General features: G+C 43.4%; 1 protein-coding gene across 2 annotated transcripts in view; it reads left to right on the forward strand.

Moving 5' to 3' along the window:
• The first annotated feature begins 231 nt into the window (after positions 1–231).
• The window catches only part of MTUS2 (microtubule associated scaffold protein 2), a 697,108-nt gene continuing 682,706 nt past the window's right edge, over positions 232–14,633 (forward strand). The window contains exon 1 of one of the 2 annotated variants that reach the window (XM_056561844.1): positions 232–588. The gene's annotated coding sequence lies outside the window, so the exon portion shown is untranslated. The remainder of the gene's footprint in view (positions 589–14,633) is intronic. The other variant, XM_056561842.1, reaches the window with a different exon arrangement.

Consider the following 14,633-nt stretch of genomic DNA (forward strand, 5'->3'; position numbering starts at 1 on the left):
TCCCCCTATTATTTCAATGACATTTTGGTGGCTTCAGAACCAATTACCAGGTTTCCATAGAGTTATGGTCTTAACATACAATGGTTTCAACCTACAATGGAACCGATTAATATTGTAACTTGAGGGACCACTGTATTCAGATGCAATACTAAGTCTATCCAGCAGAGGGAGCTCTGGCTTGTGGATCACTATTTGTACTGTGTATTGAGCTGATGCAGCCACTGGATGTTGCAAGGATGAGCATTATCTTGTATGTTGCAGCTGCTTCTCCCTCCATCCTTTGGGCTGGGGAATCTTAAGAAAGCTTATTATGAGCATGCAAGGAGCTCAGTGCTGGCAGAGCAGGAGCTCTAGGTTTTGAGCAGGGTCTGTGCTGCTTGAAAGCTTCTTCACCATCTCAGCCTCCAGCCTCCCAGCCTCCAGCCTCCCAGCCTCCAGCCTCCCCCGGTCTTCTGCTTTGGTTCTTTGTCTGTGAATGGAAGGTGACGCCTCCAGGTTAGGTAGATCCCGTCTCTTGTGCCATCACCCACAGGGCGAGCATTGCAGGAGTGTGTGGAAGGATGATGCCTGGGAGAAGCACCAGATAAGGTGAGCAGATCCAGTAGAGCTGCCTCTAGATGTTCTGTCCATGGCTTCACTGCTTCATGTCACTTAGATAGAAATAAACCACTGTCAGCAAAGTTAGGAAGTTGCATTCCATCCTCTGCACTACAGATCCCATCCATCATATAGTAAGATGGTCACAGCAATGTCTTCCATGCTGGATGTTATTTGTATACAATGCACATGCCATGGGGGGCAAAGTTCTACATTGAGTTGGTTCTGCAAGGAGATTTACATTGATTCCCCCTTCAAGGATCTGCAGAAGACATAGTGATACATTGTAGCAGCCTGAGGTGCTGTTTGTTTTGGTCTCTTTGTGTTTTGTTTGTGGTGCATTGATTAACCCTGAAGGCAGTGTTTTCCAAAGAGTGTGCCTCCAGCTGTTGTAAAACTATAACTCCCAGCATGCTGGGAATTGTAGTTTTGCAACAGCTGGAGACACACTCAATGGAAAACACTGCCTTTAGGGGTGGATGAATTTTTTCTGTGAGGGTTAGCACAAGGTCTGAAACAGTTCCAAACAGTGTACTTCCAGCTGTTGAAAAACTACAACTCCCAGCATGCCCGGACAGCCAAAGGCTGTCCGGGCATGCTGGGAATTGTAGTTTTTTTTTTTTTTTTTTTTAAATGTGGTAACATTCTAGCAGCTTGAGGTTCTGTTTGTTTTGGTCTCTTTGTGTTTTGTTTGTGGTGCATTGATTAACCCTGAAGGCAGTGTTTTCCAAAGAGTGTGCCTCCAGCTGTTGTAAAACTACAACTCCCAGCATGCTGGGAATTGTAGTTTTGCAACAGCTGGAGACACACTCAATGGAAAACACTGCCTTTAGGGGTGGATGAATCTTTTCTATGAGGGTTAGGCACAAGGTCTGAAACAGTTCCAAACAGTGTACTTCAAGCTGCTGAAAAACTACAACTCCCAGCATGCCTGGACAGCCAAAGGCTGTCCGGGCATGCTGGGAATTGTAGTTTTTTTTTTTTTTTTTTAAATGTGGTAACATTCTAGCAGCTTGAGGTTCTGTTTGTTTTGGTCTCTTTGTGTTTTGTTTGTGGTGCATTGATTAACCCTGAAGGCAGTGTTTTCCAAAGAGTGTGCCTCCAGCTGTTGTAAAACTACAACTCTCAGCATGCTGGGAATTGTAGTTTTGCAACAGCTGGAGACACACTCTCTATGGAAAACACTGAATCTTTTCTGTGAGGGTTAGGGACAAGGTCTGAAACAGTTCCAAACAGTGTACTTCCAGCTGTTGAAAAACTACAACTCCCAGCATGCCTGGACAGCCAAAGGCTGTCCGGGCATGCTGGAAATTGTAGTTTAAAAAAAAAAAAAATGTGGTAACATTCTAGCAGCTTGAGGTTCTGTTTGTTTTGGTCTCTTTGTGTTTTGTTTGTGGTGCATTGATTAACCCTGAAGGCAGTGTTTTCCAAAGAGTGTGCCTCCAGCTGTTGTAAAACTACAACTCCCAGCATGCTGGGAATTGTAGTTTTGCAACAGCTGGAGACACACTCTATGGAAAACACTGCCTTAAGGGGTGGATGAATCTTTTCTGTGAGGGTTAGGCACAAGGTCTGAAACAGTTCCAAACAGTGTACTTCCAGCTGTTGAAAAACTACAACTCCCAGCATGCCCGGACAGCCAAAGGCTGTCCGGGCATGCTGGGAATTGTAGTTTTTTTTTTTTTTTTTTTTAAATGTGGTAACATTCTAGCAGCTTGAGGTTCTGTTTGTTTTGGTCTCTTTGTGTTTTGTTTGTGGGGCATTGATTATCCCTGAAGGCAGTGTTTTCCAAAGAGTGTGCCTCCAGCTGTTGTAAAACTACAACTCCCAGCATGCTGGGAATTGTAGTTTTGTAACAGCTGGAGACACACTTTCTATGGAAAACACTGAATCTTTTCTGAGAGGGTTAGGGACAAGGTCTTTAACGGTTCCAAACAGTGTACTTCAAGCTGCTGAAAAACTACAACTCCCAGCATGCCCGGACAGCCGAAGGCTGTCCGGGCATGCTGGGAATTGTAGTTTTTTTTAAAATGTGGTAACATTCTAGCAGCTTGAAGTTCTGTTTGTTTTGGTCTCTTTGTGTTTTGTTTGTGGTACATTGATTATCCCTGAAGGCAGTGTTTTCCAAAGAGTGTGCCTTCAGCTGTTGCAAAACTACAACTCCCAGCAAGTTAGGAATTGTAATTTTGCAACAGCTGGAGACATACTCTATGGAAGACACTGCATTAAGGGGTGGATGAATCATTTATGTGTGGGATAGGGATAAGGTCTGAAACAGTTCCAAACAGTGAACTTCCAGCTGTTGAAAAACTACAACTCCCAGCATGCATGCTGGGAATTGTAGTTTTTTTTTTTTTTTTAAATAAGGTAACATTCTAGCAGCTTGAGGTTCTGTTTGTTTTGGTCTCTGTTTTGTTTGTGGTGCATTGATTAACCCTGAAGGCAGTGTTTTCCAAAGAGTGTGCCTCCAGCTGTTGTAAAACTACAACTTCCAGCATGCTGGGAATTGTAGTTTTGCAACAGCTGGAGACAAACTCTCTATGGAAAACACTGAATCTTTTCTGTGAGGGTTAGGGACAAGGTCTTAAACAGTTCCAAACAGTGTACTTCAAGCTGCTGAAAAACAGCTTGAGGTTCTGTTTGCTTTGGTTTCTTTGTGTTTTGTTTGTGGTGCATTGATTAACCCTGGAGGCAGTGTTTTCCAAACAATGTGCCTCCAGCTGTTGCAAAACTACAACTCCAAACATGTTGGGAATTGTAATTTTGCAACAGCTGTAGACACACTCTATGGAAAACACTGCCTTAAGGAGTGGATGAATCGTTTCTGTGTGGGTTAGGGACAAGGTCTGAAACAGTTCCAAACAGTGTACTTCCAGCTGTTGAAAAAACTACAACTCCCAGCATGCCGGCTGTCCGGGGCGGGCATGCTGGGGATTGTAGTTTTTTTGAAATGTGGTAACATTCTAGCAGCCTGAGGTTCTGTTTGTATTGGTTTCTTTGTGTTTTGTTTGTGGTGCATTGATTAACCCTGAAGGCAGTGTTTTCCAAACAATGTGCCTCCAGCTGTTTCAAAATTACAACTCCCAGCATGTTTTGTTTGTGGTGCACTGATTAACCCTTTAAGGCAGTATTTTCCAAACAGTGTGCCTCCAGCTGTTGAAAAACTACAACTCCCAGCATGCCCGGACAGCCTTTGGCTGTCCGGGCATGCTGGGAATTGTAGTTTTTTAAATGTGGAAACGTTCTAGCAGCTTGAGGTTCTGTTTGTTTTTTGTTTTGTTTTTTGGTTCCTTGCCCCATGTCCCATGTTTGTGTTTTGTTTTGTTTGTGGTGCATTGATTAACCCTAAAGACAGTGTTTTCCAAACAATGTGCCTCTAGCTGTTGTAAAACTTCAACTCCCAGCCTGCACGCCTGTGCTGGGAATTGTTGTTTTGCAACAGCTGGAGACACACTGTTTGGAAAACTCTGGCTTAAGGGGAGGAGGATCCTGTCTGTGTAGGTTGAGGACAAGGTCTGAAACTGTTTATTGATGGCCAAGAAGCAATGCAGGTCTGATATGTTATTGGAGGAGAATAAGTCAGCGCAATGGTCTGAGGAATCACATATCTATTATATGGAGGGCGAAGAGCCGGAAGTGTCCTGCAAGTGTTTACAGGGACTTGGAGGAAGAAGTGAATGTGTAATCTAGGGTAAGGGGAGATGGATATAGAACTGAGAGAGATACATATTAAATACATGGAAAGACATAAATAACATGTAAACAGAAAGATGTTAGATTGTTATTAGAGGAATAGTTGTTTTATATATATATATATATATATATATATATATATATTAGATTTTAATATTTTATTATATATATATATATATATATATATATATCTATTAGATTTTATTATTGCAGTATATATATATATATATATATATATATATATGTATTATATATATAATGACTATAGATAAATAGATGCATTGATAAGCATTATAGATACTTCTTAGATATATATTAGATATGTGGAAAGATGGAATTAAGATATTTAAGCAGAAAGATGCTCGATAGTTATTAGAGCAATAGTTGTTACATAGATATATATTTATTAGATAAACAAATACATACTATAAATAAATAGTTAGATACCTTGATATATTGTAGAGATGAGCGAACTTACAGTAAATTCGATTCGTCACGAACTTCTCGGCTCGGCAGTTGATGACTTAGGAAAGAGTCTCCTAGGACTGTATCCACCTTTTCCAACCCACCGGAGCACCTGAAAGCTGAACTAATTTATGCAGGAAAAGTCATCAACTGCCGAGCCGAGAAGTTTGTGACGAATCGAATTTACTGTAAGTTCGCTCATCTCTATTTATAACTAAGTGACTCTGCCTTAGACTCTCCATCTTTTATTGTTATTGTTGTCCTTCTGTTTGTTAGTTCCAACTTATTGTAAATATGTAAAATATTTGGTTCTCTGGACAAAGAGACCCCATTGGGCATATTGAGAAAAGTGTATATAGCAATAAGAAATACCACAATCCACCTCCAAAAATGGAACTTCAGGCGCTGAGGGACCAGATAGTAGTAAAGACAAATAGCTTTATTCCCAGTATGCAACGCGTTTCGCGCATCTGCGCTTCATCAGGCCTGATGAAGCACAGATGCGCGAAATGCGTTGCATACTGGGAATAAAGGTATTTGTCTTTACTACTATCTGGTCCCTCAGCGCCTGAAGTTCCATTTTTGGAGGTGGATTGTGGTATTTATGGTTATTTGTGGAATGGCAGCAGTGGGCCCTTCTTCATGTTGTGCTGGCCGTTGCACAACATTTTATGGTAAGCGCTCATTTACATTTGGCGTCTATCATTGTTGGCAATATTACACTATGGAATGCTCCTTCTCTCCCTTTTTCTATATAGCAACAAGACAGATATGGCATTTAGTTTATAGGGACCATAAGGATAACTTGGTTGTGGTGCACTGAAAAAGCTCTAAGGAAAAATTTTAAGACTACGGACTACGGACTTTATATATATATATATATATATATATATATATATATATATATATCAACTGGCTCCAGAAACATAAACAGATTTGTAAATTACTTCTATTAAAAAAATCTTAATCCTTCCAGTTCTTATGAGCTGCTGGAGCTATCCAGAGTAGAAGCAAATCCCCATAGCAAACTTCTCCTACTCTGTGCAGTTCCCGAGACAAGCAGAGATGTCAGCAGAGAGCACTGTTGCCAGACAGAAAAGAACAACTCAACTTCACCAGCTGATAATTGTTGGAAGCATTAAGATTTTTAAATAGAAGTAATTTACAAATCTGTTTACATTTCTGGAGCCAGTTGATATATATATATAAATATATATATATATATATATATATTTATATATATATTTATTTATTTTTGCCTGAACTACCCCTTTAAGGTTTCTTTACCTTCATCTACTATCCGAGCTTTTCTGCATTCCCCCATCTTTAAAGCTGTTAAACAGGGATAAAAAATAGTCAATTTCTTCCAAAAAACAGCACCCCCTCTGTCTTCAGGCTGTGCGTGGTATTGCAGCTCAGTTCCATTAAAGTGGTTCTCCGCTGGGAAACATTTTTTTTTTTAAATCAACTGGCTCCAGAAACTTAAAAACAGATTTGTAAATTACTTATATTTTTAAATCTTAATCCTTCCAGTACTTATCAGCTGCTGTATGCTCCAGAGAAAGTGGTATAGTTCTTTCCTGTCTGACCACAGTGCTCTCTGGACAGTATCTGGAACTATCCAGAGCAGGACCAAATCCCCATAGCAAACCTCTCCTGCTCTGGACAGTTCCTGACATGGACAGAGGTGTCAGCAGAGAGCACTGTGGTCAGACAGAAAGGAAATTCAAAAAGAAAAGACCTTCCGCTGTAGTATACAGCAGCTGATAAGTACTGGAATGATTACGAATTTTAAATAGAAGTAATTTACAAATATGTTTAACTTTCTGGCACCAGTTGATTTAAAAAAAAAATAAATGTTTTCCAGCAAAGTACCCCTTAAGTAAATGAGGCTAAGCTGTAATATCACACAACCTGAGGACAGGGGGGGTGGGTGCAGTTTTTGGAAAATAAAATTGCTCTGTTTTTCTATCCTTGAATAACCCCTTTAACACTAGAGAGCAGAAAGTCCATCAGACTGGTAGAACATTTATTTATTTATTTATTTTATTTTTTAATAACTGTTTTTTTATTTAGAAAAATTAAAATAAATTTTTTAACAGACAGTGAATAAGATAATGAAAGTTGCTTTCGCAATATAAAAAAAAATCAATGCAAAGGTGTCTTTAGCTTTTTTGTATTCTTTTGTTATCTGACTGGTGTAGTCTATAGAGAGGGAAATAGGCAAGGGGGTACAAACCATAGAGGCAGATTAAGCAGCGGCATGGGGCCTTTGGAGAGCCCAGCCCCAGTTGGGCCAATCACTTTTTTTTATCGTTAAAAAAAAAACTGTGCATAACTTCTCTCTCATGTTATATGTATTACCAACAAAGTAATGGATGGAGGAATTCACCAATTCCCCAAATTTTTTAGAGAACTTATTCAGCTCAAAAGCTGATCTGTGACAGGGCTTTAAAAGGGTACTCCGCTGCTAAGCTTTCGGAACAAACTGTTCCTAATGCTGGAGCCGGTGCCAGGAGCTCGTGACGTCATAGCCCTGCCCCCTCATGATGTCATCATGCCCCCTCCCATAGACTTGCATTGAGGGGGCAGGGCATGACATCATGAAGGGGCGGGGCTATGACGTCACAAGCTGCCGGCGCCGGCTCCAGTGTTCGGAACAGTTGGTTCCAAACGCTGAGCAGGGGAGTACCCCTTTAAGGATGGATCAATACCTTGTGTATGTTATTGACTGCTCAACCAGCTATAAGAAAATGTGCAGAGATGATACATAGTGATGGTGTAGTGATTATAAAGGTGACTTGTACAGTCAAACTCCTCTCCATACTTACCCACATTTACCTTTGATATAATGTTCTCTTGCTTTTGTAGTGAGGAGGAACCCCACAAAAATGAAGGGAGAATATATAAACCCCATGCAGATGTTGTCATCTTTGGCGGCACTCAAACCCAGGACCCCTGCACTACCAGAGAAAAGGGGTATGAAGCCACCGTGCAGGCTGTTTCACAACATGGAGACATTTTTATGGCCTAATTTAAAGCCTTGACCCCAGTGCCACTCTACAGTGGTTCTAACTAGAGAAATAATTGGATTTGTTTACAATTGAACAAAAAAAAAAAATTCTGTTTTTTTTTTGTGGCTCACTTTAGCATTTGTTGAGCAGCCCCTCAACATGTTATAAAAATACTCACTTCTGTCCGTGGCCAGATCTGGACAGGCATCTTCCTCTCCAGCCTCTAGTGACCATTAAGTGATCACTAGAGGCAGCAAAAGAAAATGTCAGCCCAGGCTTTGCCACAGATAGGAGTAGTGAACAGGGGAGTATTCTAAAACTATTCTGCAGAGGAGCAGAGACTCCTTTCATTTTGATAGGAGTCCCTGCTCTATCACAGAAAGCAGTTGCTCTTTACTGTATATCCCATGGTGGTAAGTGGCAGTACTATGCCTTGTCACTTTCATTCTTACATTTCCTGGGCTAGGTGCTCTGCACCAAGCCCAGGGAGTATTGGGCTGAATATAAAACCAATTTTCCAGTCCAAATCTAGCTAAACCTCCTGACACCTAGATGTTATATAGCTATTTGCACATGTGAGGTCTGTATTTGCAGTCATCATGGACACATGGTAAGGAAATGCTCCTGTGTAATGTAAGATCACATTTTGCATAATGAGATCTCCAATCTGTGAATACATTCTAATGAGAGAACACATAGCATATTGTGCATGTCCCGGGTTATGGGACACATTGAAGATGTTTCTGTAATTCCTTTGGAATAGATTCCCTTCACTCAGCATTAGCATTAGCTTTTATTACAAACAGATGTTCCATGTTAAAGCAACACCACATCCAAAAAGCAATACAAACTAGTTAGTCATTGCAGAGATAAAGAGAGAAGCGAAGCCCCCCCCCCATGAGAGACGTAAACAGTCTCCTCCAGATGCACCATCATGCCTTGTGTTCCCCTGTACCCTGCTGGCACCTTGTAGAATGCCTGACGTGAGTGACACCGCACAGTTCATTTACAGCTGTGATATACCATCCATACAGCGGGGAGGGGGGACAGGAGGAGGGGGGATTCATCCGTTTTGTGAGCAAGCAACACCTCACTTGTCTATTTGTTCAGCAATGAATTATTAAGCATTTTTCTTGAGAAGAAGAGAGAAAAACATTTGGAAAAGATTTTCTATTTTAATGTGAGCATCTTATTTAAAGGGGTACTCCGCTGCTCAGCGTTTGGAACAAACGGTTCCGAACGCTGGGGCCGGGAGCTCGTGACGCCATAGCCCCGCCCCTTCACTACGTCACGCCCCGCCCCCTCAATGCAAGTCTATGGGAGGGGGCGTGACGGCTGTCACGCCCCCTCCCGTAGACTTGCATTGAGGGGGTGGGGCATGGCATCATGAGGGGGCGGAGCTATGATGTCACAAGCTCCCGGCGCTGGCTCCAGCATTTGGAACAGTTTTTTCCAAACGTTGTGTAGTGGAGTACCCCTTTAAAGGGGACCCCCGGGATCATGCACGCGGCACCCCCCCCCCTTTGTAATCAGTCCCCGGAGCGTGTTCGCTCCGGGTCTGATTATGGGCAACTACAGGGCCGGCGGCGTGTGATGTCACACCTCCACCCCCGTGTGACGTCACGCTCTGCCCCTCAATGCAAGCCTACAGGAGGGAACGTGATAGCTATCACGCCCCCTCCCGTAGGCTTGCATTGAGGGGCGGAGCGTTATGCCACACGGGGGCGGAGTCGTGACATCACACGCTGCCGACCCTGTAGTCGCCCGTAATCAGACCCGGAGCGAACACGCTCCGGGGACTGATTACAAGCGGGGTGCCGCGTGCATGATCGCGGGCGTCCCCAGCTGCGGGACTCCCGCGATCAGGCATCTTATTCCCTATCCTTTGGATAGGGGATAAGATGTGTAAGCCCCGGAGAACCCCTTTAATGCTAAAGTATTGTATTTGCTATAGTCAGCAATGACTTTAGCTATAACTTAAAGGAAAACTGGTACTTGTTTTCTCCCACACTATTCACAGTCCTACCTGGTCCGGATCTGCGCCGCCGTTCTCCCGCAATTGTAGTTTTATTATCTGTTGAAATCTTCCTGTAACTGGCATGGGCGGGGCTTCGGCACTTAACTGGCAATGACATCAGCGCCGCTTATGAATATTCATCCCCCCTCCCCCCCAGTTAGGAGCGGCGAAGAGAGGGAGAACTGGAGGGAGGGGGGATGAATATTCATAAGGGGCGCTGACATCAGTGCCAGTTAAGCGCCGAAGCCCCGCCCGTGCCAGTTACAGGAAGATTTCAACAGATAATAAAACTACAATTGCGGGAGAACGGCGGCGCAGATCCGGACAAGGTAGGGCTCATTTTAATCAGCGTCTCCCGCACTATCCACCAGTACCTGTGGATAGTGCGGGAGAAAACAAATGACAGTTTTCCTTTAAAGGAGAAATCCTGCAAAAATAAACCTTATCCACAGAGGGGACTGGGAGGTGAGGATGACCGGAGGTCTGCCTGGGTATGGCACTTGAGAAACTTGGTTCTGCCTCCTTGACACTTGGCTAAAAAATAAAAAGTCACCACCTTAAACAATTCTATTCTTGTATATAAAACATGATAGAAGAGATTAAAAAAAACTGTATGATATTTAAACCATCTTTGTTGCCCATAGCAACCAATTACATGGGCAACAAATATTGTTTTACTATAAGAGAGTTTTTGATTTTCTCTTTCCCATTATCAGTGAATTTAAGTGTGCTTTTGAATATAGTTATAAAGTTATTATTATTGTTATTATTAGTTGCGTTTAACTCATTACATTTTCTTTGCTGAATTTCTTTTAGTAAAATGGATCTGTCTATGGTGCTGAAATAGATAATGCTAGCACTAGGTAGAGGTCTTGTGTATATAATCCCCTTTTTTCACAGTTCTCTCTATTACTTCGACATCTCTGTAAGAAAACACAAAATGTGTGTATGCTAAAATGTTTAGTAGACTGGGCCAGTAGCTTTTTTTTTTTCTAGTTTATTGATGTGAAGTCTGGTTAATTAATTACACAGGGAAGTTTAGACACACGACTTCTTCATAAGATTAAAATTGTCCCCCCATGTGAATGGAAACCACCACTCCATTTATTCTTTGTGGGATTTCTGAACATTGCCAAGCAATGAACTCACCTTGGCTCTCCATAGACAGTGAATGGAGCAGAGTATTCTTCTCCTAGAAATTTGTGAGAGAATTCCTTCCAGGTAATAGTATGGTTAAGGCTTTGCTGGCAATTTGTGCCTCCATGGAAATGGCAAAATGACATTGTCCGTGCTCAAATAGACACGAGCCCCGGTAGGACCGATGTGATGTTCCCTTATGAAGGTCTCTTCATGGTGCTGTTCACATAGTCTCCAGACCAATCTCCAGCTATTATTGCATCTGAGGCAAAAGCCACATTCATCTTTGAAGAGGATAGACCTCCATTTCAGCCTTCATTGTCATCTTGATTTGCTCTCTGAAAGTGGTGGCGTAAGGTCAATTTAACTCCTGTAGCTGGACGTCTGATCAATCGCAGTGGCCATTGATAAGGCTAAATATAGTGGTAAATGTTTAGCTTTGATCCTCCTTCCCCCCAAAAAAAAACGTTTATTAAAATGAATTCATACTCAACAAGTGGAATCCAATCTGTTGCGGTGAGTGCACCGGCCAATCACTCTGGCCGTGTACACTCTCCTCCTCCTTCCTCCAGCAGGTCCGGGATTTGCATCGCGGGACGTGCCCGCATGCGATTCTCGGGCCGTCACTTACCCCTTGCTCCTGCTGGCTTCTCTGCTGGTTCTGTTCCCCAGCGCGGGCATTCCCGCCTCCTAGGGCGCGCAGGCGCCGGAACTATGAGATTTAAAAGCCCAGTGCGCCCTTAATAGTGTTTGCACCTCTCCCTTCCTTATAAGTATGTGCACCTCCCTCTTCCTGCCGGATCTTTGTGTGCCCTGTGCCCAAGGGAAAGCATTACTATGTATAGCCCTGCCTGTGTTCTGACCTTCCGCTCCATGACCTTACGTTGCTTCTGTGCCGCCTGCCTGCTGACCTCCTGTTACGTTTCCTGACCACGCATCTGTGCCACCAGCCCTGACCTTCTGCTAGTCCTGTCTATGAGTTGCCTCATCCTTCCTGTGCTAAGTTTCATCTCAGCAGCCTATGTGGACGAGTCGTGCCAGGGGTAGCGACTTGGGTTCCACCTGCCGCAGCAAGTCCATTCCGCTTTGTAGCGGGCTCTGGTGATCCACTACCTTTGTGAATGTTACATAATCCTAAATGATTCCAATATGAACTACAATTGGTCCCACAAAAAATAAGCCCCTCATACATTTATGTAGATTTAAAAATGTGGGGATACAAAAATTTTTGTGGCATAAAACATGCTGTTATGGTGCAGAAGTACATAAAACTGTACATATTTAGTATCGACTACAACATGTACCATGTTATTTATAAAGCCCAGTAAACAGCATTTAGAAAAAAAGGTATAATTGCTGTGTATTCCATCGCTCCCTTCTCCCAACAAAGTTAAGGAACTGTGCCTGGTAAGGCTACGTTCACACTGCCATTTGCATCTTTCCTGTTCAGTGTCCGTTCGTTTTTTATTTTTGCGCAGGATAGACCCTGAAGCGGTTTGGAGCACAACGGACACTGCCGGGTTCTGATGGACCCCATTTACATGAATGGAGTATGTCGGGGATCAGGTAGTTCACCGAAGAAAAAAATTGTGCATTAATGATTTCTTTCTCCGCTAAACTATTGACGCTCTGACGGAACTCATAGCAGAGTCTGTGGGTAATGTTAACTTTTGTTAGCAACGCATCTGCTTTGACCTGGGGTTGCGGGGGTCAAATCCCTCTTATCTTATATTGATGGTCTATCCCGACATAGATCAGTTATATATATATAAACCCCTTCTATGTTTTCCTGCAGTAACCAAAAAGTTACGGTTGAACTTGAGAAACTTTTCCCTCTGAAGGTTATAGAGCTGGGAGCAGATTTATATGCCAGGCCCATACTGTTGCAGTGTACTTCATCTGCCTGGACATTAGACAGGGCTGCGGAGAATATAAAGGAGAATTGGAACAAAATGATCTGATAATTGGTTTTATACCAAACACGAGGCAAGTATATGGTGCACAACATTACACAAGACCTTTTTCTTCTGAGGAATAACAATTAACAACTCGTCTGTATCCCACCTCCTTCTATTGTTAGGTAGTGATGAAAAGAAACCTGGCGGTATGAGATGTAATTTATCATTATACCTTTGTGTTGTGCTTCACAAATACAAGACCTGTAGAGATTTGTATAAATCTCCGAACACCATTTCACGTGCTAATTGTTTTTCTAAACAATGGGGTTAAAGTAGCATTTTCACATATAAAGCTCTAAATCACCTTTATAGTGGTAGAGGTTATTGAGAAAATGGTGTGCTGCTTGAAGCCACCAATAGGTGGAGCTCTTTTTTTTAAGTACAGATTTATTATTAAGTTCAATGGAGTAAGCTCCTATTTTCTTTGGGTCTTCTGTACACTGAGGACAAGCAGGGCTTTGTACACTGAGGACAAGCAGGGCTCTGTGCACTGAGGACAAGCAGGGCTCTGTGCACTGAGGACAAGCAGGGCTCTGTGCACTGAGGACAAGCAGGGCTCTGTGCACTGAGGACAAGCAGGGCTCTGTGCACTGAGGACAAGCAGGGCTCTGTACACTGAGGACAAGCAGGGCTCTGTACACTGAGGATAAACAAAGCTCTGTGCACTGGGGACAAGCAGGGCTCTGTACACTGAGGACAAGCAGGGCTCTGTACACTGAGGACAAGCAGGCCTCTGTACACTGAGGACAAGCAGGGCTCTGTACACTGAGGACAAGCAGGGCTCTGTGCAGTGAGGACAAACAGGGCTCTGTACACTGAAGACAAGCAGGGCTGTGTACACTGAGGACAAGCAGGGCTCTGTGCACTGAGGACAAACAGGGCTCTGTGCACTGAGGACAAACAGGGCTCTGTACACTGAGGACAAGCAGGGCTCTGTACACTGAGGATAAACACGGCTCTGTACACTGAGGACAAGCAGGGCTCTGTACACTGAGGACAAGCAGGGCTCTGTGCACTGGGGACAAGCAGGGCTCTGTACACCGGGGACAAGCAGGGCTCTGTACACTGGGGACAAGCAGGGCTCTGTACACTGAGGACAAGCAGGGCTCTGTACACTAAGGACAAGCAGGGCTCTGTACACTGAGGACAAGCAGGGCTCTGTACACTGAGGGCAAGCAGGGCTCTGTGCAGTGAGGACAAGCAGGGCTCTGTACACCGAGGACAAGCAGGGCCTGTACACTGAGGACAAGCAGGGCCTGTACACTGAGGACAAACAGGGCTCTGTACACTGAGGACAAGCAGGGCTCTGTACACTGAGGAAAAGCAGGGTTCTGTGCAGTGAGGACAAGTAGGGCTCTGTGCAGGGAGGTTCTGGGCTCCTGTCTCACACATCAGAATGATTGACAAGTCAGGAGCCTGCACAGATCCCTGCTTGTCCTGCCCTCACTTCCTGTATTTGGACTCCTCACAGAGACACACAGACAATAGCTGCAGGGACAGCATTTTTACACCGAAAAATGTAAAAAAAATGTAACCAATGTATATTACAAATATACATATAATATTCTCTAGATTATATCAAAAGTTTGTGTTAACGACAGGTACACTTTAAAGTGAATCTGACTTTACTTTCATTCTGCTGAACCACGAGTTATCTGGGTAGTCCGTGGTGGCTTCTTCCTACCCCACCAGCATTTATAGATAGATAAAAACAGGGAGATATATACTGGTCAAGGCTGATGAGGCGGGGAG

This window comes from Hyla sarda, chromosome 2 (assembly GCF_029499605.1).
Source record: "Hyla sarda isolate aHylSar1 chromosome 2, aHylSar1.hap1, whole genome shotgun sequence".
Taxonomy (NCBI): Eukaryota; Metazoa; Chordata; class Amphibia; order Anura; family Hylidae; genus Hyla; species Hyla sarda.